At 52.4% G+C, this 23,404-nt stretch overlaps 6 non-coding genes and 2 pseudogenes across 6 annotated transcripts; all 8 read left to right on the top strand.

Annotated features, from left to right (window-relative positions):
* The first annotated feature begins 1,633 nt into the window (after positions 1 to 1,633).
* On the top strand, positions 1,634 to 1,815 carry LOC119187013 (U2 spliceosomal RNA; annotated as a pseudogene).
* Positions 1,816 to 6,221: 4,406 nt separating this feature from the next.
* Positions 6,222 to 6,396, top strand: LOC142791361 (U2 spliceosomal RNA; annotated as a pseudogene).
* Positions 6,397 to 8,720: 2,324 nt separating this feature from the next.
* On the top strand, positions 8,721 to 8,912 carry LOC142791421 (U2 spliceosomal RNA). The gene has a single exon (XR_012890214.1). It is a non-coding gene; the product is annotated as a U2 spliceosomal RNA (small nuclear RNA).
* Positions 8,913 to 11,236: 2,324 nt separating this feature from the next.
* LOC142791420 (U2 spliceosomal RNA) lies at positions 11,237 to 11,428 on the top strand. Its single transcript, XR_012890213.1, has one exon. It is a non-coding gene; the product is annotated as a U2 spliceosomal RNA (small nuclear RNA).
* Positions 11,429 to 13,752: 2,324 nt separating this feature from the next.
* Positions 13,753 to 13,944, top strand: LOC142791419 (U2 spliceosomal RNA). Its single transcript, XR_012890212.1, has one exon. It is a non-coding gene; the product is annotated as a U2 spliceosomal RNA (small nuclear RNA).
* Positions 13,945 to 16,268: 2,324 nt separating this feature from the next.
* LOC142791418 (U2 spliceosomal RNA) lies at positions 16,269 to 16,460 on the top strand. Its single transcript, XR_012890211.1, has one exon. It is a non-coding gene; the product is annotated as a U2 spliceosomal RNA (small nuclear RNA).
* Positions 16,461 to 18,784: 2,324 nt separating this feature from the next.
* LOC142791417 (U2 spliceosomal RNA) lies at positions 18,785 to 18,976 on the top strand. Its single transcript, XR_012890210.1, has one exon. It is a non-coding gene; the product is annotated as a U2 spliceosomal RNA (small nuclear RNA).
* Positions 18,977 to 21,300: 2,324 nt separating this feature from the next.
* Positions 21,301 to 21,492, top strand: LOC142791416 (U2 spliceosomal RNA). The gene has a single exon (XR_012890209.1). It is a non-coding gene; the product is annotated as a U2 spliceosomal RNA (small nuclear RNA).
* The last annotated feature ends 1,912 nt before the right edge of the window (positions 21,493 to 23,404 follow it).

Below are 23,404 nucleotides of genomic sequence, written 5' to 3'. Positions count from 1 at the left end.
GTGCCGCACCCTCCACCTGTCCGGGCGCTACCCGGTGGGCACACGGCCCACCACTTTCACCGTGGGGAGCGTCCCGGTCCCGGCACTGGCGGACTTCGAGGGGCACCGGTTCCTGGGGCGTCCTGTGGGGTTTCGGGTGCTACCGGACCAGACAACGGTCGACGAGGCCATCCATCTCGGCAGACGGCTGCTCTCCTCCATGCTCACCCCATGGCAGAGGCTGGATTCTATTAAAACATTTCTATATCCAGCCCTCAACTTCGCCATGCGGGTGGGCCTTGCCAGCAAAGGAGAGTGGCATCGCTTGGACGAGGAGCTTCGCCCGCTGATCAAGAAGACCCTGTACGTGCCGGCCAGAGCGTCAAACGAGTATGTGTACGGGAGCGCACATGCCGGCACTGCAGGGATCCCTCTTGCGGCGGAGCTCAGCGACATCTGCCGAGTTGACGGGGCCTTCAAGCTCCTGTCGTCGACTGATCTGGAGGTCCGGGAGCGAGCGAGGGAGGAGCTCAACCGGGTGGTGTCGAGGCGGCTGAGGCGACCGGCGGACACGGACGACACCGAGGCCTACCTCTCAGGCGAAACGGAGGGCGACTTCCGGCAGACTGCGACCCAGCTGCAGTCTGTCTGGACGGAGGCACGCAAAGCCTCCCGTCGCCTGTCCGTCGCCTGGGAGCTACTGGACCAGGGCGCCCGCATCACCTGCGGAGAGGCCACGGTGTCAGCGCGGAACCGGAACAAGCTGATCAAGATCCTTCGGGCCATCCTCAACCAGGACCGGGACCGTTCTCTCCAGGAGAAGCCGTCCCAGGGCAAGGCGATGGCGTGTGTAGCGGCGGACCCCGCCAGTTTCCACTTCATGAGGTCCGGCCGCTACACTCGCTTCAAGGAGTGGCGCTTCATTCATCGAGCCCGGCTGAATCTCCTCCCCCTGAACGGCACGGGAACGTGGGTGCCCGCAGCTGACAGGAGGTGCCGACGCTGCGGGTACGGGGAGGAGACCCTGCCGCACGTCCTCTGCCACTGCATGCGGCAGAGCCGGGCCATGACAGAGCGCCACAACGCCATCGTTGCGCGCCTCAAGAAGGCGGCCCTGGAGCGGTTCACCGTCATCGGGGAGAACCAGCAAGTCGGCGTCCCCGGCTTGCGACCCGACCTCGTCCTGGCCCGTGGTGAGGAAGCCCTGATCCTGGACGTCTGCTGTCCCTTCGACAACCGCATGCAGGCGTTCCAGGAGGCTCGGAGGATCAAGGAGGAGAAGTACGCCCCTCTACAGCGTCATCTCCTCCAGCGGTTCCAGCGCGTCTCCGTCGACGCCATCGTCGTAGGCTGCCTCGGCTCGTGGGATCCGGCCAACGATCGTGTCTGCCGCAGGTTCTGCTCCAGGAGCTACCTGCGCACCATGAAAAGACTTTGCGTTTCAGACACGATCGCTGCCTCTACGGACATTTATCGTGGCCATATAGGCGTTTTGTAAATAGTTTTTTTATTCGAGAAGCGATACCGCGTTTTTTATTGTTATACGCTTTTATTCATACTAACACCACTAACTCTTTTTTAGCTTTTTTGTTACCTGATTTTATTATATACACCTTTTATTACCGTTTCTTGTTCTGTTATATAACCATGTATGATGTTTGTGTACTAAGCATAATAAAAAATTCTGTTCTTATCAGCTTAATATCTGATACGGATCCTATTTGGATCCAAGATATTAAACTTATTTTTGTGATGCGGCGGAGTGCTTGAAGCTTGCTTCACCTCCGCCACGGGTTGGCCCGGTATTGCACTACCTCCGGGATCGGCCCACTCACCCCCTGCGGGGTGAGTTCGACAATAAATTCAATGATAGAAGGAGTGTTCGGATTTACCCATGATACCGGGGTAAACGGCGTGGGTGCGTCGAGTGTCCGAGACGGTGCCCCGAATACCGCGCCCCGGCTGACGCGGTATTCGCGTGCAGGGAGTGCGCTAGCTGTGTTTACACTTACGATTGCTCTGGGAAAATAAATGTTTCCGTGTGTATTTCATATATGGAGGGTCTCTTTTATTTTGTTATGTTCACACGTACATACTCAAGTTTCTTATTTTTTTCAACATTCCTACTCATATTAATAAAACTATTGAGGAAATTATCATTACTGTTTCGGAGGAAAGCTAGAAGTGTGTATACGATGTGTATGCATGTGCGATGTGTATGTATGTATGTGTGTAGAAGTGTGTATGTATGTGCCAAGCTATTTCCGCTTTTCGAATTCACCCGTTTCGCAACGAAAAATAAAAAAAGCCTCTAGAAAATGGGGTTTGGTTGGTGTTTCTGTTTACAGTTGCAGTGGCAAGCGAAGGCATTTTTATTTCACATCTTCACGCGGCGTCTGAACCTGAAGACGCGTGCTCTCGCCACGTCTACGCATCTACACTATTCCCCATCACAAATTAAAATCGCAAAGAACGCCACAGGACCCACTCCGCACACACCTGCTGTACGGTGGAGCGGCAAAGCCCCGATGTGCTTTTCCTATGTCCACTGACCTTTGGGGTTTGACGTCCCAAAACCACCATATGATTATGGGAAAATTTCGACCACCTGGGGTTCTTTCACGTGCACCCTAATCTGAGCACAGGGAAATGCAGCCGCCGCGGCCGGGATTCGATCCCACCACCTGCGGGGCAGCAGCCGAGTACCTTACGGCCATCAGACCACCACGGCGGGCATCGCCTTGTTGATCAAACACTTCATTTCTGAACACCATCTCATACCAGCTCATCCACCGTTGGCTCTCGTTAATTACAACGAACATCCTCGCACGCTCACCTCAATGGAATTGCCAGTTGCTGGAAGTTCCAAGAAAATTGCGCACGGACGCACCACGCACGTACCTGAAGCGACGTGGACCCCAGGACGCGTGAGATCACGCCCCGGGCGCGCTTTGCCTCCGTACCCACTCGTCACTCCTCACAGCTTCACTAAGCCGAGTATGTAGAAGTCGAAGAAGCAGAACAACAAACCAGCCAATCCCCCACAGTGGGTGTGAGCCACAAGTGAAGGTCAACAAAAACAAGCAACACCAGCGAGCGCAGTGACGAAGCTATCGTAATGGGGCGAAATAATCCACGAATATGGCTGCACGTTGACGCACGGTCGCATTTGTGCAACCACCCGTGTCTCCCGAAGACCGTCTGTCGCGAGTCTTCGACGAAAAGCGCAGGCGAGTACTTCTCCACTGATTTCCGCGACCACTTGACGACCGCCTTCGGCCGCCTCATGTCCGTCCGGCACGATCGACGGAGCGCCGCACCAGCGCCTCGTACACGCCACCATAGCACTCCTACCCCTCGGAATCAGCAAAACTCGGACGTTTTCGACCACGACAGACAGAACCTGCCGGCCCGTTGAACGCTTGAACGACATCGCAGCGGCAAGTCGCACACTCACGTTCCGTCACCCTCTGCCACATGATCCTTCATTCACCGGCTTCACAACCCACGCGGTAGACGTTTCGCACGCATTCCCGGGTCTGCCTTTCACGGCAGGACCTTCGTCGACCTCGGTGCGGTGTTCCGCCACGTCGGAACTTGCAAGGCATATGTTGTGCGTGCTGAAGCAGCCAAAGGCACCACCTTTTTGCCGATGATTGTGGGCGTCGTTGCAGAGGCGTTGCTTGGGCAGCCGGCGTAGAAGCCATGTTGGATAGGTGACGTATTCACATTTTGCACAGTCATTTTTTTTTTTTTTCCTTTTAGATTTTGGTGCTCGAGTTGGACATGTACACTATGCATCAGTTTTTAAAACAAGTGCTGTAGCATCCCTCGCGACATGCCTGATAATGTTCGCCGGCAAGCATTTGGTGTGACGTCATGGGCGCATAGAGAGTACGCATGCAAGCAAGCACGCGTGGCTTCGACCTCTGGGAAAAAGAAGGTTTCAGTTTTAACATGTTTGTAAGCGAAACTAGAAACTTCAAGCGGACTGGGGATAAAAGCAATGCCGTGAAGCCAGCGCTGCCGCTGTCGGTGCACAATGCTGGTTGTGCATGGGTGGACGTCGGAATTGCTTTGCTACTGTTTGCCCGGCTTTTGGCCAGAACTAAGTACGAGGTGTGAAAGAATGGATTTTAATTACGTGCTAATGAATTGCATCGCTTCTCGGCCTTTTGGCTAAGATCAAAGTGTAGTAATCGATTCTCTTCGTGGTGCAGGTGCAGGAGAGGACTTCTGCGCAATCATCGCAGACCTCTACCGAGACAACGCCACCCGGATTGTCGCCGAAGCTGGGACAACGGCCCCAGTCACAATCTCCGCCGGAATTAGGCAGGGCTGCCCACTGAGCGGCCTGCTCTTCAACTTGGTGCTCGATCCAGTCATTCGGGCGGTCCAAGGAGGTGAGAGGCAGCACAATGTGCTGGCTTACGCCGATGATTTGACCCCCTTGGCGGACAGCCCCAAGAAACTGCAGGACCGCATCAACGTCGTGGCGGCTCTCGCGGGCCAGCTGGGACTTCGGCTGAACCCCAAGAAGTGCAGAAGCCTGCACCTCTCTGGTAGGACTCCCGTAGGCACTAGGGACACGAAATTCTTCGTCGACGGAGAAGAGATCCCTCGCATCAGTGACTACGAGAGTCAATCTTTTCTAGGACGCCCCGTCGGGTTCAGCCTTCTCCAAGACCGCTCTAAGGTCGATGAGGCGATCTCCGTCGGCCGCACCCTGCTCGAGTCCATGCTTGCCCCATGGCAGCGAATTGATGCACTGAAAACTTTTGTCTTTCCAGCACTCAACTTCGCCATGCGGTGCGGACAAGTGGGCAAGGCGGAATGGGCCCGCCTAGACGACGCACTCCGGCCGCTGATAAAGAAAACTCTTTATCTTCCAGGTAACGCTGCAAACAACTACCTCTACGGCAGCGCAGCGGCCGGAGCAGCTGGAATCCCCCTCGCCGCAGACACAAGTGACGCCTGCCGCGTGGACAACGCCTTCAAGCTTCTGACCTCAGCCGATCTCGAGGTCCGCGAACTTGCCTTCGAAGCGCTAACCAAAATTGTCTCCAAGCGCATTCGCAGGCAGGCCACCAACGAGGAGCTCGCCTGCTACCTCAGCGGCGAAACGGAGGGCGTTTTCCAGGCACGGCCAACACAACTACAGTCCGTCTGGACCGAGGCTCGGAAGGCTTCCCGCAGGCTACACGTCACCTGGGAAATTTTCGAGGACGGGGGGACCAGCATCACGTGTGACGGAGAGGAAACTCTCACGTCAAAGAAACGCAGAAAAGTGGTAAGAACGCTGCGCTTCAGAATGATGCGAGCACGCGATCGCTTCCTTCACGAAATGCCTAATCAAGGGAAGGCAATGGAATGCGTCGCCGCAGACCCGAGCAGCTCCCACTTTATGCGCTCCGGCAAGTTCACCCGCTTTTGCGACTGGCGCTTCATTCACAGGGCACGCCTGAACCTCCTACCTGTGAATGGAGCCAACCCATGGACCACCTCCGCCGACAAACGGTGCCGTGTGTGCGGTTACGCAGTGGAAACGCTGCCGCACGTCCTGGGTCACTGCATGCGCCACAGCATGGCCTACACCAGTCGTCACAACAAGATTGTGGAGCGGGTGAAACAAGCCGCCAGCAAGAAGTTCACGGTCACGCATGAAAACAGAGCGGTTGGTACCACCAACCTTCGCCCCGACCTCGTTCTCGCCAGGGGGGAAGAGGCGATCATCGTGGACGTGACCTGCCCCTTTGACAACCGGCTCAAAGCACTCGAGGCAGCCCGACTGGAAAAGGAACGGAAATACGAACCAGTTCGGGACTTCTTGCTCCGCCGCTACCAGAGAGTCACGATCGAGGCAGTCGTCGTCGGCATGCTTGGCTCCTGGGACCCGGCAAATGACAGAGTTTTCAAAAAACTCTGCAGCCGGAGGTATCTCCGGTTACTTAAGAAGCTTGCAGTGAGCGAGACCATTGCAGCTTCTCGGGAAGTGTACTGCGCGCACGTGGCCATAAAGTGACTGTCACTCGCTGGGCCACGTGATGACAAAGTCACCCTCCCAAAGACATCGCAAAAATAAGAGGCGACACTACACAGCACACGCCCCTTTCACTTTTTTCTCCCCTGCTATTTCCTATTTCACCTTCTCTCTTTCTACACAGTTCACGATACACCACCTTCTTCCTTTCTGGTTGAAGGAACAAAAAATGAGAACAAGTTTTTCCTTTCCGGTCAGAAAAGTTCCTAACATTTTTGAAAACCTCTGTTCTTATCAGCTTAATATCTGATACGGATCCTATTTGGATCCAAGATATTAAACTTATTTTTGTGATGCGGCGGAGTGCTTGAAGCTTGCTTCACCTCCGCCACGGGTTGGCCCGGTATTGCACTACCTCCGGGATCGGCCCACTCACCCCCTGCGGGGTGAGTTCGACAATAAATTCAATGATAGAAGGAGTGTTCGGATTTACCCATGATACCGGGGTAAACGGCGTGGGTGCGTCGAGTGTCCGAGACGGTGCCCCGAATACCGCGCCCCGGCTGACGCGGTATTCGCGTGCAGGGAGTGCGCTAGCTGTGTTTACACTTACGATTGCTCTGGGAAAATAAATGTTTCCGTGTGTATTTCATATATGGAGGGTCTCTTTTATTTTGTTATGTTCACACGTACATACTCAAGTTTCTTATTTTTTTCAACATTCCTACTCATATTAATAAAACTATTGAGGAAATTATCATTACTGTTTCGGAGGAAAGCTAGAAGTGTGTATACGATGTGTATGCATGTGCGATGTGTATGTATGTATGTGTGTAGAAGTGTGTATGTATGTGCCAAGCTATTTCCGCTTTTCGAATTCACCCGTTTCGCAACGAAAAATAAAAAAAGCCTCTAGAAAATGGGGTTTGGTTGGTGTTTCTGTTTACAGTTGCAGTGGCAAGCGAAGGCATTTTTATTTCACATCTTCACGCGGCGTCTGAACCTGAAGACGCGTGCTCTCGCCACGTCTACGCATCTACACTATTCCCCATCACAAATTAAAATCGCAAAGAACGCCACAGGACCCACTCCGCACACACCTGCTGTACGGTGGAGCGGCAAAGCCCCGATGTGCTTTTCCTATGTCCACTGACCTTTGGGGTTTGACGTCCCAAAACCACCATATGATTATGGGAAAATTTCGACCACCTGGGGTTCTTTCACGTGCACCCTAATCTGAGCACAGGGAAATGCAGCCGCCGCGGCCGGGATTCGATCCCACCACCTGCGGGGCAGCAGCCGAGTACCTTACGGCCATCAGACCACCACGGCGGGCATCGCCTTGTTGATCAAACACTTCATTTCTGAACACCATCTCATACCAGCTCATCCACCGTTGGCTCTCGTTAATTACAACGAACATCCTCGCACGCTCACCTCAATGGAATTGCCAGTTGCTGGAAGTTCCAAGAAAATTGCGCACGGACGCACCACGCACGTACCTGAAGCGACGTGGACCCCAGGACGCGTGAGATCACGCCCCGGGCGCGCTTTGCCTCCGTACCCACTCGTCACTCCTCACAGCTTCACTAAGCCGAGTATGTAGAAGTCGAAGAAGCAGAACAACAAACCAGCCAATCCCCCACAGTGGGTGTGAGCCACAAGTGAAGGTCAACAAAAACAAGCAACACCAGCGAGCGCAGTGACGAAGCTATCGTAATGGGGCGAAATAATCCACGAATATGGCTGCACGTTGACGCACGGTCGCATTTGTGCAACCACCCGTGTCTCCCGAAGACCGTCTGTCGCGAGTCTTCGACGAAAAGCGCAGGCGAGTACTTCTCCACTGATTTCCGCGACCACTTGACGACCGCCTTCGGCCGCCTCATGTCCGTCCGGCACGATCGACGGAGCGCCGCACCAGCGCCTCGTACACGCCACCATAGCACTCCTACCCCTCGGAATCAGCAAAACTCGGACGTTTTCGACCACGACAGACAGAACCTGCCGGCCCGTTGAACGCTTGAACGACATCGCAGCGGCAAGTCGCACACTCACGTTCCGTCACCCTCTGCCACATGATCCTTCATTCACCGGCTTCACAACCCACGCGGTAGACGTTTCGCACGCATTCCCGGGTCTGCCTTTCACGGCAGGACCTTCGTCGACCTCGGTGCGGTGTTCCGCCACGTCGGAACTTGCAAGGCATATGTTGTGCGTGCTGAAGCAGCCAAAGGCACCACCTTTTTGCCGATGATTGTGGGCGTCGTTGCAGAGGCGTTGCTTGGGCAGCCGGCGTAGAAGCCATGTTGGATAGGTGACGTATTCACATTTTGCACAGTCATTTTTTTTTTTTTTTCCTTTTAGATTTTGGTGCTCGAGTTGGACATGTACACTATGCATCAGTTTTTAAAACAAGTGCTGTAGCATCCCTCGCGACATGCCTGATAATGTTCGCCGGCAAGCATTTGGTGTGACGTCATGGGCGCATAGAGAGTACGCATGCAAGCAAGCACGCGTGGCTTCGACCTCTGGGAAAAAGAAGGTTTCAGTTTTAACATGTTTGTAAGCGAAACTAGAAACTTCAAGCGGACTGGGGATAAAAGCAATGCCGTGAAGCCAGCGCTGCCGCTGTCGGTGCACAATGCTGGTTGTGCATGGGTGGACGTCGGAATTGCTTTGCTACTGTTTGCCCGGCTTTTGGCCAGAACTAAGTACGAGGTGTGAAAGAATGGATTTTAATTACGTGCTAATGAATTGCATCGCTTCTCGGCCTTTTGGCTAAGATCAAAGTGTAGTATCTGTTCTTATCAGCTTAATATCTGATACGGATCCTATTTGGATCCAAGATATTAAACTTATTTTTGTGATGCGGCGGAGTGCTTGAAGCTTGCTTCACCTCCGCCACGGGTTGGCCCGGTATTGCACTACCTCCGGGATCGGCCCACTCACCCCCTGCGGGGTGAGTTCGACAATAAATTCAATGATAGAAGGAGTGTTCGGATTTACCCATGATACCGGGGTAAACGGCGTGGGTGCGTCGAGTGTCCGAGACGGTGCCCCGAATACCGCGCCCCGGCTGACGCGGTATTCGCGTGCAGGGAGTGCGCTAGCTGTGTTTACACTTACGATTGCTCTGGGAAAATAAATGTTTCCGTGTGTATTTCATATATGGAGGGTCTCTTTTATTTTGTTATGTTCACACGTACATACTCAAGTTTCTTATTTTTTTCAACATTCCTACTCATATTAATAAAACTATTGAGGAAATTATCATTACTGTTTCGGAGGAAAGCTAGAAGTGTGTATACGATGTGTATGCATGTGCGATGTGTATGTATGTATGTGTGTAGAAGTGTGTATGTATGTGCCAAGCTATTTCCGCTTTTCGAATTCACCCGTTTCGCAACGAAAAATAAAAAAAGCCTCTAGAAAATGGGGTTTGGTTGGTGTTTCTGTTTACAGTTGCAGTGGCAAGCGAAGGCATTTTTATTTCACATCTTCACGCGGCGTCTGAACCTGAAGACGCGTGCTCTCGCCACGTCTACGCATCTACACTATTCCCCATCACAAATTAAAATCGCAAAGAACGCCACAGGACCCACTCCGCACACACCTGCTGTACGGTGGAGCGGCAAAGCCCCGATGTGCTTTTCCTATGTCCACTGACCTTTGGGGTTTGACGTCCCAAAACCACCATATGATTATGGGAAAATTTCGACCACCTGGGGTTCTTTCACGTGCACCCTAATCTGAGCACAGGGAAATGCAGCCGCCGCGGCCGGGATTCGATCCCACCACCTGCGGGGCAGCAGCCGAGTACCTTACGGCCATCAGACCACCACGGCGGGCATCGCCTTGTTGATCAAACACTTCATTTCTGAACACCATCTCATACCAGCTCATCCACCGTTGGCTCTCGTTAATTACAACGAACATCCTCGCACGCTCACCTCAATGGAATTGCCAGTTGCTGGAAGTTCCAAGAAAATTGCGCACGGACGCACCACGCACGTACCTGAAGCGACGTGGACCCCAGGACGCGTGAGATCACGCCCCGGGCGCGCTTTGCCTCCGTACCCACTCGTCACTCCTCACAGCTTCACTAAGCCGAGTATGTAGAAGTCGAAGAAGCAGAACAACAAACCAGCCAATCCCCCACAGTGGGTGTGAGCCACAAGTGAAGGTCAACAAAAACAAGCAACACCAGCGAGCGCAGTGACGAAGCTATCGTAATGGGGCGAAATAATCCACGAATATGGCTGCACGTTGACGCACGGTCGCATTTGTGCAACCACCCGTGTCTCCCGAAGACCGTCTGTCGCGAGTCTTCGACGAAAAGCGCAGGCGAGTACTTCTCCACTGATTTCCGCGACCACTTGACGACCGCCTTCGGCCGCCTCATGTCCGTCCGGCACGATCGACGGAGCGCCGCACCAGCGCCTCGTACACGCCACCATAGCACTCCTACCCCTCGGAATCAGCAAAACTCGGACGTTTTCGACCACGACAGACAGAACCTGCCGGCCCGTTGAACGCTTGAACGACATCGCAGCGGCAAGTCGCACACTCACGTTCCGTCACCCTCTGCCACATGATCCTTCATTCACCGGCTTCACAACCCACGCGGTAGACGTTTCGCACGCATTCCCGGGTCTGCCTTTCACGGCAGGACCTTCGTCGACCTCGGTGCGGTGTTCCGCCACGTCGGAACTTGCAAGGCATATGTTGTGCGTGCTGAAGCAGCCAAAGGCACCACCTTTTTGCCGATGATTGTGGGCGTCGTTGCAGAGGCGTTGCTTGGGCAGCCGGCGTAGAAGCCATGTTGGATAGGTGACGTATTCACATTTTGCACAGTCATTTTTTTTTTTTTTTCCTTTTAGATTTTGGTGCTCGAGTTGGACATGTACACTATGCATCAGTTTTTAAAACAAGTGCTGTAGCATCCCTCGCGACATGCCTGATAATGTTCGCCGGCAAGCATTTGGTGTGACGTCATGGGCGCATAGAGAGTACGCATGCAAGCAAGCACGCGTGGCTTCGACCTCTGGGAAAAAGAAGGTTTCAGTTTTAACATGTTTGTAAGCGAAACTAGAAACTTCAAGCGGACTGGGGATAAAAGCAATGCCGTGAAGCCAGCGCTGCCGCTGTCGGTGCACAATGCTGGTTGTGCATGGGTGGACGTCGGAATTGCTTTGCTACTGTTTGCCCGGCTTTTGGCCAGAACTAAGTACGAGGTGTGAAAGAATGGATTTTAATTACGTGCTAATGAATTGCATCGCTTCTCGGCCTTTTGGCTAAGATCAAAGTGTAGTATCTGTTCTTATCAGCTTAATATCTGATACGGATCCTATTTGGATCCAAGATATTAAACTTATTTTTGTGATGCGGCGGAGTGCTTGAAGCTTGCTTCACCTCCGCCACGGGTTGGCCCGGTATTGCACTACCTCCGGGATCGGCCCACTCACCCCCTGCGGGGTGAGTTCGACAATAAATTCAATGATAGAAGGAGTGTTCGGATTTACCCATGATACCGGGGTAAACGGCGTGGGTGCGTCGAGTGTCCGAGACGGTGCCCCGAATACCGCGCCCCGGCTGACGCGGTATTCGCGTGCAGGGAGTGCGCTAGCTGTGTTTACACTTACGATTGCTCTGGGAAAATAAATGTTTCCGTGTGTATTTCATATATGGAGGGTCTCTTTTATTTTGTTATGTTCACACGTACATACTCAAGTTTCTTATTTTTTTCAACATTCCTACTCATATTAATAAAACTATTGAGGAAATTATCATTACTGTTTCGGAGGAAAGCTAGAAGTGTGTATACGATGTGTATGCATGTGCGATGTGTATGTATGTATGTGTGTAGAAGTGTGTATGTATGTGCCAAGCTATTTCCGCTTTTCGAATTCACCCGTTTCGCAACGAAAAATAAAAAAAGCCTCTAGAAAATGGGGTTTGGTTGGTGTTTCTGTTTACAGTTGCAGTGGCAAGCGAAGGCATTTTTATTTCACATCTTCACGCGGCGTCTGAACCTGAAGACGCGTGCTCTCGCCACGTCTACGCATCTACACTATTCCCCATCACAAATTAAAATCGCAAAGAACGCCACAGGACCCACTCCGCACACACCTGCTGTACGGTGGAGCGGCAAAGCCCCGATGTGCTTTTCCTATGTCCACTGACCTTTGGGGTTTGACGTCCCAAAACCACCATATGATTATGGGAAAATTTCGACCACCTGGGGTTCTTTCACGTGCACCCTAATCTGAGCACAGGGAAATGCAGCCGCCGCGGCCGGGATTCGATCCCACCACCTGCGGGGCAGCAGCCGAGTACCTTACGGCCATCAGACCACCACGGCGGGCATCGCCTTGTTGATCAAACACTTCATTTCTGAACACCATCTCATACCAGCTCATCCACCGTTGGCTCTCGTTAATTACAACGAACATCCTCGCACGCTCACCTCAATGGAATTGCCAGTTGCTGGAAGTTCCAAGAAAATTGCGCACGGACGCACCACGCACGTACCTGAAGCGACGTGGACCCCAGGACGCGTGAGATCACGCCCCGGGCGCGCTTTGCCTCCGTACCCACTCGTCACTCCTCACAGCTTCACTAAGCCGAGTATGTAGAAGTCGAAGAAGCAGAACAACAAACCAGCCAATCCCCCACAGTGGGTGTGAGCCACAAGTGAAGGTCAACAAAAACAAGCAACACCAGCGAGCGCAGTGACGAAGCTATCGTAATGGGGCGAAATAATCCACGAATATGGCTGCACGTTGACGCACGGTCGCATTTGTGCAACCACCCGTGTCTCCCGAAGACCGTCTGTCGCGAGTCTTCGACGAAAAGCGCAGGCGAGTACTTCTCCACTGATTTCCGCGACCACTTGACGACCGCCTTCGGCCGCCTCATGTCCGTCCGGCACGATCGACGGAGCGCCGCACCAGCGCCTCGTACACGCCACCATAGCACTCCTACCCCTCGGAATCAGCAAAACTCGGACGTTTTCGACCACGACAGACAGAACCTGCCGGCCCGTTGAACGCTTGAACGACATCGCAGCGGCAAGTCGCACACTCACGTTCCGTCACCCTCTGCCACATGATCCTTCATTCACCGGCTTCACAACCCACGCGGTAGACGTTTCGCACGCATTCCCGGGTCTGCCTTTCACGGCAGGACCTTCGTCGACCTCGGTGCGGTGTTCCGCCACGTCGGAACTTGCAAGGCATATGTTGTGCGTGCTGAAGCAGCCAAAGGCACCACCTTTTTGCCGATGATTGTGGGCGTCGTTGCAGAGGCGTTGCTTGGGCAGCCGGCGTAGAAGCCATGTTGGATAGGTGACGTATTCACATTTTGCACAGTCATTTTTTTTTTTTTTTCCTTTTAGATTTTGGTGCTCGAGTTGGACATGTACACTATGCATCAGTTTTTAAAACAAGTGCTGTAGCATCCCTCGCGACATGCCTGATAATGTTCGCCGGCAAGCATTTGGTGTGACGTCATGGGCGCATAGAGAGTACGCATGCAAGCAAGCACGCGTGGCTTCGACCTCTGGGAAAAAGAAGGTTTCAGTTTTAACATGTTTGTAAGCGAAACTAGAAACTTCAAGCGGACTGGGGATAAAAGCAATGCCGTGAAGCCAGCGCTGCCGCTGTCGGTGCACAATGCTGGTTGTGCATGGGTGGACGTCGGAATTGCTTTGCTACTGTTTGCCCGGCTTTTGGCCAGAACTAAGTACGAGGTGTGAAAGAATGGATTTTAATTACGTGCTAATGAATTGCATCGCTTCTCGGCCTTTTGGCTAAGATCAAAGTGTAGTATCTGTTCTTATCAGCTTAATATCTGATACGGATCCTATTTGGATCCAAGATATTAAACTTATTTTTGTGATGCGGCGGAGTGCTTGAAGCTTGCTTCACCTCCGCCACGGGTTGGCCCGGTATTGCACTACCTCCGGGATCGGCCCACTCACCCCCTGCGGGGTGAGTTCGACAATAAATTCAATGATAGAAGGAGTGTTCGGATTTACCCATGATACCGGGGTAAACGGCGTGGGTGCGTCGAGTGTCCGAGACGGTGCCCCGAATACCGCGCCCCGGCTGACGCGGTATTCGCGTGCAGGGAGTGCGCTAGCTGTGTTTACACTTACGATTGCTCTGGGAAAATAAATGTTTCCGTGTGTATTTCATATATGGAGGGTCTCTTTTATTTTGTTATGTTCACACGTACATACTCAAGTTTCTTATTTTTTTCAACATTCCTACTCATATTAATAAAACTATTGAGGAAATTATCATTACTGTTTCGGAGGAAAGCTAGAAGTGTGTATACGATGTGTATGCATGTGCGATGTGTATGTATGTATGTGTGTAGAAGTGTGTATGTATGTGCCAAGCTATTTCCGCTTTTCGAATTCACCCGTTTCGCAACGAAAAATAAAAAAAGCCTCTAGAAAATGGGGTTTGGTTGGTGTTTCTGTTTACAGTTGCAGTGGCAAGCGAAGGCATTTTTATTTCACATCTTCACGCGGCGTCTGAACCTGAAGACGCGTGCTCTCGCCACGTCTACGCATCTACACTATTCCCCATCACAAATTAAAATCGCAAAGAACGCCACAGGACCCACTCCGCACACACCTGCTGTACGGTGGAGCGGCAAAGCCCCGATGTGCTTTTCCTATGTCCACTGACCTTTGGGGTTTGACGTCCCAAAACCACCATATGATTATGGGAAAATTTCGACCACCTGGGGTTCTTTCACGTGCACCCTAATCTGAGCACAGGGAAATGCAGCCGCCGCGGCCGGGATTCGATCCCACCACCTGCGGGGCAGCAGCCGAGTACCTTACGGCCATCAGACCACCACGGCGGGCATCGCCTTGTTGATCAAACACTTCATTTCTGAACACCATCTCATACCAGCTCATCCACCGTTGGCTCTCGTTAATTACAACGAACATCCTCGCACGCTCACCTCAATGGAATTGCCAGTTGCTGGAAGTTCCAAGAAAATTGCGCACGGACGCACCACGCACGTACCTGAAGCGACGTGGACCCCAGGACGCGTGAGATCACGCCCCGGGCGCGCTTTGCCTCCGTACCCACTCGTCACTCCTCACAGCTTCACTAAGCCGAGTATGTAGAAGTCGAAGAAGCAGAACAACAAACCAGCCAATCCCCCACAGTGGGTGTGAGCCACAAGTGAAGGTCAACAAAAACAAGCAACACCAGCGAGCGCAGTGACGAAGCTATCGTAATGGGGCGAAATAATCCACGAATATGGCTGCACGTTGACGCACGGTCGCATTTGTGCAACCACCCGTGTCTCCCGAAGACCGTCTGTCGCGAGTCTTCGACGAAAAGCGCAGGCGAGTACTTCTCCACTGATTTCCGCGACCACTTGACGACCGCCTTCGGCCGCCTCATGTCCGTCCGGCACGATCGACGGAGCGCCGCACCAGCGCCTCGTACACGCCACCATAGCACTCCTACCCCTCGGAATCAGCAAAACTCGGACGTTTTCGACCACGACAGACAGAACCTGCCGGCCCGTTGAACGCTTGAACGACATCGCAGCGGCAAGTCGCACACTCACGTTCCGTCACCCTCTGCCACATGATCCTTCATTCACCGGCTTCACAACCCACGCGGTAGACGTTTCGCACGCATTCCCGGGTCTGCCTTTCACGGCAGGACCTTCGTCGACCTCGGTGCGGTGTTCCGCCACGTCGGAACTTGCAAGGCATATGTTGTGCGTGCTGAAGCAGCCAAAGGCACCACCTTTTTGCCGATGATTGTGGGCGTCGTTGCAGAGGCGTTGCTTGGGCAGCCGGCGTAGAAGCCATGTTGGATAGGTGACGTATTCACATTTTGCACAGTCATTTTTTTTTTTTTTTCCTTTTAGATTTTGGTGCTCGAGTTGGACATGTACACTATGCATCAGTTTTTAAAACAAGTGCTGTAGCATCCCTCGCGACATGCCTGATAATGTTCGCCGGCAAGCATTTGGTGTGACGTCATGGGCGCATAGAGAGTACGCATGCAAGCAAGCACGCGTGGCTTCGACCTCTGGGAAAAAGAAGGTTTCAGTTTTAACATGTTTGTAAGCGAAACTAGAAACTTCAAGCGGACTGGGGATAAAAGCAATGCCGTGAAGCCAGCGCTGCCGCTGTCGGTGCACAATGCTGGTTGTGCATGGGTGGACGTCGGAATTGCTTTGCTACTGTTTGCCCGGCTTTTGGCCAGAACTAAGTACGAGGTGTGAAAGAATGGATTTTAATTACGTGCTAATGAATTGCATCGCTTCTCGGCCTTTTGGCTAAGATCAAAGTGTAGTATCTGTTCTTATCAGCTTAATATCTGATACGGATCCTATTTGGATCCAAGATATTAAACTTATTTTTGTGATGCGGCGGAGTGCTTGAAGCTTGCTTCACCTCCGCCACGGGTTGGCCCGGTATTGCACTACCTCCGGGATCGGCCCACTCACCCCCTGCGGGGTGAGTTCGACAATAAATTCAATGATAGAAGGAGTGTTCGGATTTACCCATGATACCGGGGTAAACGGCGTGGGTGCGTCGAGTGTCCGAGACGGTGCCCCGAATACCGCGCCCCGGCTGACGCGGTATTCGCGTGCAGGGAGTGCGCTAGCTGTGTTTACACTTACGATTGCTCTGGGAAAATAAATGTTTCCGTGTGTATTTCATATATGGAGGGTCTCTTTTATTTTGTTATGTTCACACGTACATACTCAAGTTTCTTATTTTTTTCAACATTCCTACTCATATTAATAAAACTATTGAGGAAATTATCATTACTGTTTCGGAGGAAAGCTAGAAGTGTGTATACGATGTGTATGCATGTGCGATGTGTATGTATGTATGTGTGTAGAAGTGTGTATGTATGTGCCAAGCTATTTCCGCTTTTCGAATTCACCCGTTTCGCAACGAAAAATAAAAAAAGCCTCTAGAAAATGGGGTTTGGTTGGTGTTTCTGTTTACAGTTGCAGTGGCAAGCGAAGGCATTTTTATTTCACATCTTCACGCGGCGTCTGAACCTGAAGACGCGTGCTCTCGCCACGTCTACGCATCTACACTATTCCCCATCACAAATTAAAATCGCAAAGAACGCCACAGGACCCACTCCGCACACACCTGCTGTACGGTGGAGCGGCAAAGCCCCGATGTGCTTTTCCTATGTCCACTGACCTTTGGGGTTTGACGTCCCAAAACCACCATATGATTATGGGAAAATTTCGACCACCTGGGGTTCTTTCACGTGCACCCTAATCTGAGCACAGGGAAATGCAGCCGCCGCGGCCGGGATTCGATCCCACCACCTGCGGGGCAGCAGCCGAGTACCTTACGGCCATCAGACCACCACGGCGGGCATCGCCTTGTTGATCAAACACTTCATTTCTGAACACCATCTCATACCAGCTCATCCACCGTTGGCTCTCGTTAATTACAACGAACATCCTCGCACGCTCACCTCAATGGAATTGCCAGTTGCTGGAAGTTCCAAGAAAATTGCGCACGGACGCACCACGCACGTACCTGAAGCGACGTGGACCCCAGGACGCGTGAGATCACGCCCCGGGCGCGCTTTGCCTCCGTACCCACTCGTCACTCCTCACAGCTTCACTAAGCCGAGTATGTAGAAGTCGAAGAAGCAGAACAACAAACCAGCCAATCCCCCACAGTGGGTGTGAGCCACAAGTGAAGGTCAACAAAAACAAGCAACACCAGCGAGCGCAGTGACGAAGCTATCGTAATGGGGCGAAATAATCCACGAATATGGCTGCACGTTGACGCACGGTCGCATTTGTGCAACCACCCGTGTCTCCCGAAGACCGTCTGTCGCGAGTCTTCGACGAAAAGCGCAGGCGAGTACTTCTCCACTGATTTCCGCGACCACTTGACGACCGCCTTCGGCCGCCTCATGTCCGTCCGGCACGATCGACGGAGCGCCGCACCAGCGCCTCGTACACGCCACCATAGCACTCCTACCCCTCGGAATCAGCAAAACTCGGACGTTTTCGACCACGACAGACAGAACCTGCCGGCCCGTTGAACGCTTGAACGACATCGCAGCGGCAAGTCGCACACTCACGTTCCGTCACCCTCTGCCACATGATCCTTCATTCACCGGCTTCACAACCCACGCGGTAGACGTTTCGCACGCATTCCCGGGTCTGCCTTTCACGGCAGGACCTTCGTCGACCTCGGTGCGGTGTTCCGCCACGTCGGAACTTGCAAGGCATATGTTGTGCGTGCTGAAGCAGCCAAAGGCACCACCTTTTTGCCGATGATTGTGGGCGTCGTTGCAGAGGCGTTGCTTGGGCAGCCGGCGTAGAAGCCATGTTGGATAGGTGACGTATTCACATTTTGCACAGTCATTTTTTTTTTTTTTTCCTTTTAGATTTTGGTGCTCGAGTTGGACATGTACACTATGCATCAGTTTTTAAAACAAGTGCTGTAGCATCCCTCGCGACATGCCTGATAATGTTCGCCGGCAAGCATTTGGTGTGACGTCATGGGCGCATAGAGAGTACGCATGCAAGCAAGCACGCGTGGCTTCGACCTCTGGGAAAAAGAAGGTTTCAGTTTTAACATGTTTGTAAGCGAAACTAGAAACTTCAAGCGGACTGGGGATAAAAGCAATGCCGTGAAGCCAGCGCTGCCGCTGTCGGTGCACAATGCTGGTTGTGCATGGGTGGACGTCGGAATTGCTTTGCTACTGTTTGCCCGGCTTTTGGCCAGAACTAAGTACGAGGTGTGAAAGAATGGATTTTAATTACGTGCTAATGAATTGCATCGCTTCTCGGCCTTTTGGCTAAGATCAAAGTGTAGTATCTGTTCTTATCAGCTTAATATCTGATACGGATCCTATTTGGATCCAAGATATTAAACTTATTTTTGTGATGCGGCGGAGTGCTTGAAGCTTGCTTCACCTCCGCCACGGGTTGGCCCGGTATTGCACTACCTCCGGGATCGGCCCACTCACCCCCTGCGGGGTGAGTTCGACAATAAATTCAATGATAGAAGGAGTGTTCGGATTTACCCATGATACCGGGGTAAACGGCGTGGGTGCGTCGAGTGTCCGAGACGGTGCCCCGAATACCGCGCCCCGGCTGACGCGGTATTCGCGTGCAGGGAGTGCGCTAGCTGTGTTTACACTTACGATTGCTCTGGGAAAATAAATGTTTCCGTGTGTATTTCATATATGGAGGGTCTCTTTTATTTTGTTATGTTCACACGTACATACTCAAGTTTCTTATTTTTTTCAACATTCCTACTCATATTAATAAAACTATTGAGGAAATTATCATTACTGTTTCGGAGGAAAGCTAGAAGTGTGTATACGATGTGTATGCATGTGCGATGTGTATGTATGTATGTGTGTAGAAGTGTGTATGTATGTGCCAAGCTATTTCCGCTTTTCGAATTCACCCGTTTCGCAACGAAAAATAAAAAAAGCCTCTAGAAAATGGGGTTTGGTTGGTGTTTCTGTTTACAGTTGCAGTGGCAAGCGAAGGCATTTTTATTTCACATCTTCACGCGGCGTCTGAACCTGAAGACGCGTGCTCTCGCCACGTCTACGCATCTACACTATTCCCCATCACAAATTAAAATCGCAAAGAACGCCACAGGACCCACTCCGCACACACCTGCTGTACGGTGGAGCGGCAAAGCCCCGATGTGCTTTTCCTATGTCCACTGACCTTTGGGGTTTGACGTCCCAAAACCACCATATGATTATGGGAAAATTTCGACCACCTGGGGTTCTTTCACGTGCACCCTAATCTGAGCACAGGGAAATGCAGCCGCCGCGGCCGGGATTCGATCCCACCACCTGCGGGGCAGCAGCCGAGTACCTTACGGCCATCAGACCACCACGGCGGGCATCGCCTTGTTGATCAAACACTTCATTTCTGAACACCATCTCATACCAGCTCATCCACCGTTGGCTCTCGTTAATTACAACGAACATCCTCGCACGCTCACCTCAATGGAATTGCCAGTTGCTGGAAGTTCCAAGAAAATTGCGCACGGACGCACCACGCACGTACCTGAAGCGACGTGGACCCCAGGACGCGTGAGATCACGCCCCGGGCGCGCTTTGCCTCCGTACCCACTCGTCACTCCTCACAGCTTCACTAAGCCGAGTATGTAGAAGTCGAAGAAGCAGAACAACAAACCAGCCAATCCCCCACAGTGGGTGTGAGCCACAAGTGAAGGTCAACAAAAACAAGCAACACCAGCGAGCGCAGTGACGAAGCTATCGTAATGGGGCGAAATAATCCACGAATATGGCTGCACGTTGACGCACGGTCGCATTTGTGCAACCACCCGTGTCTCCCGAAGACCGTCTGTCGCGAGTCTTCGACGAAAAGCGCAGGCGAGTACTTCTCCACTGATTTCCGCGACCACTTGACGACCGCCTTCGGCCGCCTCATGTCCGTCCGGCACGATCGACGGAGCGCCGCACCAGCGCCTCGTACACGCCACCATAGCACTCCTACCCCTCGGAATCAGCAAAACTCGGACGTTTTCGACCACGACAGACAGAACCTGCCGGCCCGTTGAACGCTTGAACGACATCGCAGCGGCAAGTCGCACACTCACGTTCCGTCACCCTCTGCCACATGATCCTTCATTCACCGGCTTCACAACCCACGCGGTAGACGTTTCGCACGCATTCCCGGGTCTGCCTTTCACGGCAGGACCTTCGTCGACCTCGGTGCGGTGTTCCGCCACGTCGGAACTTGCAAGGCATATGTTGTGCGTGCTGAAGCAGCCAAAGGCACCACCTTTTTGCCGATGATTGTGGGCGTCGTTGCAGAGGCGTTGCTTGGGCAGCCGGCGTAGAAGCCATGTTGGATAGGTGACGTATTCACATTTTGCACAGTCATTTTTTTTTTTTTTTCCTTTTAGATTTTGGTGCTCGAGTTGGACATGTACACTATGCATCAGTTTTTAAAACAAGTGCTGTAGCATCCCTCGCGACATGCCTGATAATGTTCGCCGGCAAGCATTTGGTGTGACGTCATGGGCGCATAGAGAGTACGCATGCAAGCAAGCACGCGTGGCTTCGACCTCTGGGAAAAAGAAGGTTTCAGTTTTAACATGTTTGTAAGCGAAACTAGAAACTTCAAGCGGACTGGGGATAAAAGCAATGCCGTGAAGCCAGCGCTGCCGCTGTCGGTGCACAATGCTGGTTGTGCATGGGTGGACGTCGGAATTGCTTTGCTACTGTTTGCCCGGCTTTTGGCCAGAACTAAGTACGAGGTGTGAAAGAATGGATTTTAATTACGTGCTAATGAATTGCATCGCTTCTCGGCCTTTTGGCTAAGATCAAAGTGTAGTATCTGTTCTTATCAGCTTAATATCTGATACGGATCCTATTTGGATCCAAGATATTAAACTTATTTTTGTGATGCGGCGGAGTGCTTGAAGCTTGCTTCACCTCCGCCACGGGTTGGCCCGGTATTGCACTACCTCCGGGATCGGCCCACTCACCCCCTGCGGGGTGAGTTCGACAATAAATTCAATGATAGAAGGAGTGTTCGGATTTACCCATGATACCGGGGTAAACGGCGTGGGTGCGTCGAGTGTCCGAGACGGTGCCCCGAATACCGCGCCCCGGCTGACGCGGTATTCGCGTGCAGGGAGTGCGCTAGCTGTGTTTACACTTACGATTGCTCTGGGAAAATAAATGTTTCCGTGTGTATTTCATATATGGAGGGTCTCTTTTATTTTGTTATGTTCACACGTACATACTCAAGTTTCTTATTTTTTTCAACATTCCTACTCATATTAATAAAACTATTGAGGAAATTATCATTACTGTTTCGGAGGAAAGCTAGAAGTGTGTATACGATGTGTATGCATGTGCGATGTGTATGTATGTATGTGTGTAGAAGTGTGTATGTATGTGCCAAGCTATTTCCGCTTTTCGAATTCACCCGTTTCGCAACGAAAAATAAAAAAAGCCTCTAGAAAATGGGGTTTGGTTGGTGTTTCTGTTTACAGTTGCAGTGGCAAGCGAAGGCATTTTTATTTCACATCTTCACGCGGCGTCTGAACCTGAAGACGCGTGCTCTCGCCACGTCTACGCATCTACACTATTCCCCATCACAAATTAAAATCGCAAAGAACGCCACAGGACCCACTCCGCACACACCTGCTGTACGGTGGAGCGGCAAAGCCCCGATGTGCTTTTCCTATGTCCACTGACCTTTGGGGTTTGACGTCCCAAAACCACCATATGATTATGGGAAAATTTCGACCACCTGGGGTTCTTTCACGTGCACCCTAATCTGAGCACAGGGAAATGCAGCCGCCGCGGCCGGGATTCGATCCCACCACCTGCGGGGCAGCAGCCGAGTACCTTACGGCCATCAGACCACCACGGCGGGCATCGCCTTGTTGATCAAACACTTCATTTCTGAACACCATCTCATACCAGCTCATCCACCGTTGGCTCTCGTTAATTACAACGAACATCCTCGCACGCTCACCTCAATGGAATTGCCAGTTGCTGGAAGTTCCAAGAAAATTGCGCACGGACGCACCACGCACGTACCTGAAGCGACGTGGACCCCAGGACGCGTGAGATCACGCCCCGGGCGCGCTTTGCCTCCGTACCCACTCGTCACTCCTCACAGCTTCACTAAGCCGAGTATGTAGAAGTCGAAGAAGCAGAACAACAAACCAGCCAATCCCCCACAGTGGGTGTGAGCCACAAGTGAAGGTCAACAAAAACAAGCAACACCAGCGAGCGCAGTGACGAAGCTATCGTAATGGGGCGAAATAATCCACGAATATGGCTGCACGTTGACGCACGGTCGCATTTGTGCAACCACCCGTGTCTCCCGAAGACCGTCTGTCGCGAGTCTTCGACGAAAAGCGCAGGCGAGTACTTCTCCACTGATTTCCGCGACCACTTGACGACCGCCTTCGGCCGCCTCATGTCCGTCCGGCACGATCGACGGAGCGCCGCACCAGCGCCTCGTACACGCCACCATAGCACTCCTACCCCTCGGAATCAGCAAAACTCGGACGTTTTCGACCACGACAGACAGAACCTGCCGGCCCGTTGAACGCTTGAACGACATCGCAGCGGCAAGTCGCACACTCACGTTCCGTCACCCTCTGCCACATGATCCTTCATTCACCGGCTTCACAACCCACGCGGTAGACGTTTCGCACGCATTCCCGGGTCTGCCTTTCACGGCAGGACCTTCGTCGACCTCGGTGCGGTGTTCCGCCACGTCGGAACTTGCAAGGCATATGTTGTGCGTGCTGAAGCAGCCAAAGGCACCACCTTTTTGCCGATGATTGTGGGCGTCGTTGCAGAGGCGTTGCTTGGGCAGCCGGCGTAGAAGCCATGTTGGATAGGTGACGTATTCACATTTTGCACAGTCATTTTT

Source organism: Rhipicephalus microplus, unplaced genomic scaffold (genome assembly GCF_043290135.1).
Source record: "Rhipicephalus microplus isolate Deutch F79 unplaced genomic scaffold, USDA_Rmic scaffold_165, whole genome shotgun sequence".
NCBI classification, from domain to species: Eukaryota; Metazoa; Arthropoda; class Arachnida; order Ixodida; family Ixodidae; genus Rhipicephalus; species Rhipicephalus microplus.
Note: the sequence above shows the minus strand (reverse complement) of the source record. Positions and strands in the feature narration are given on the sequence as shown.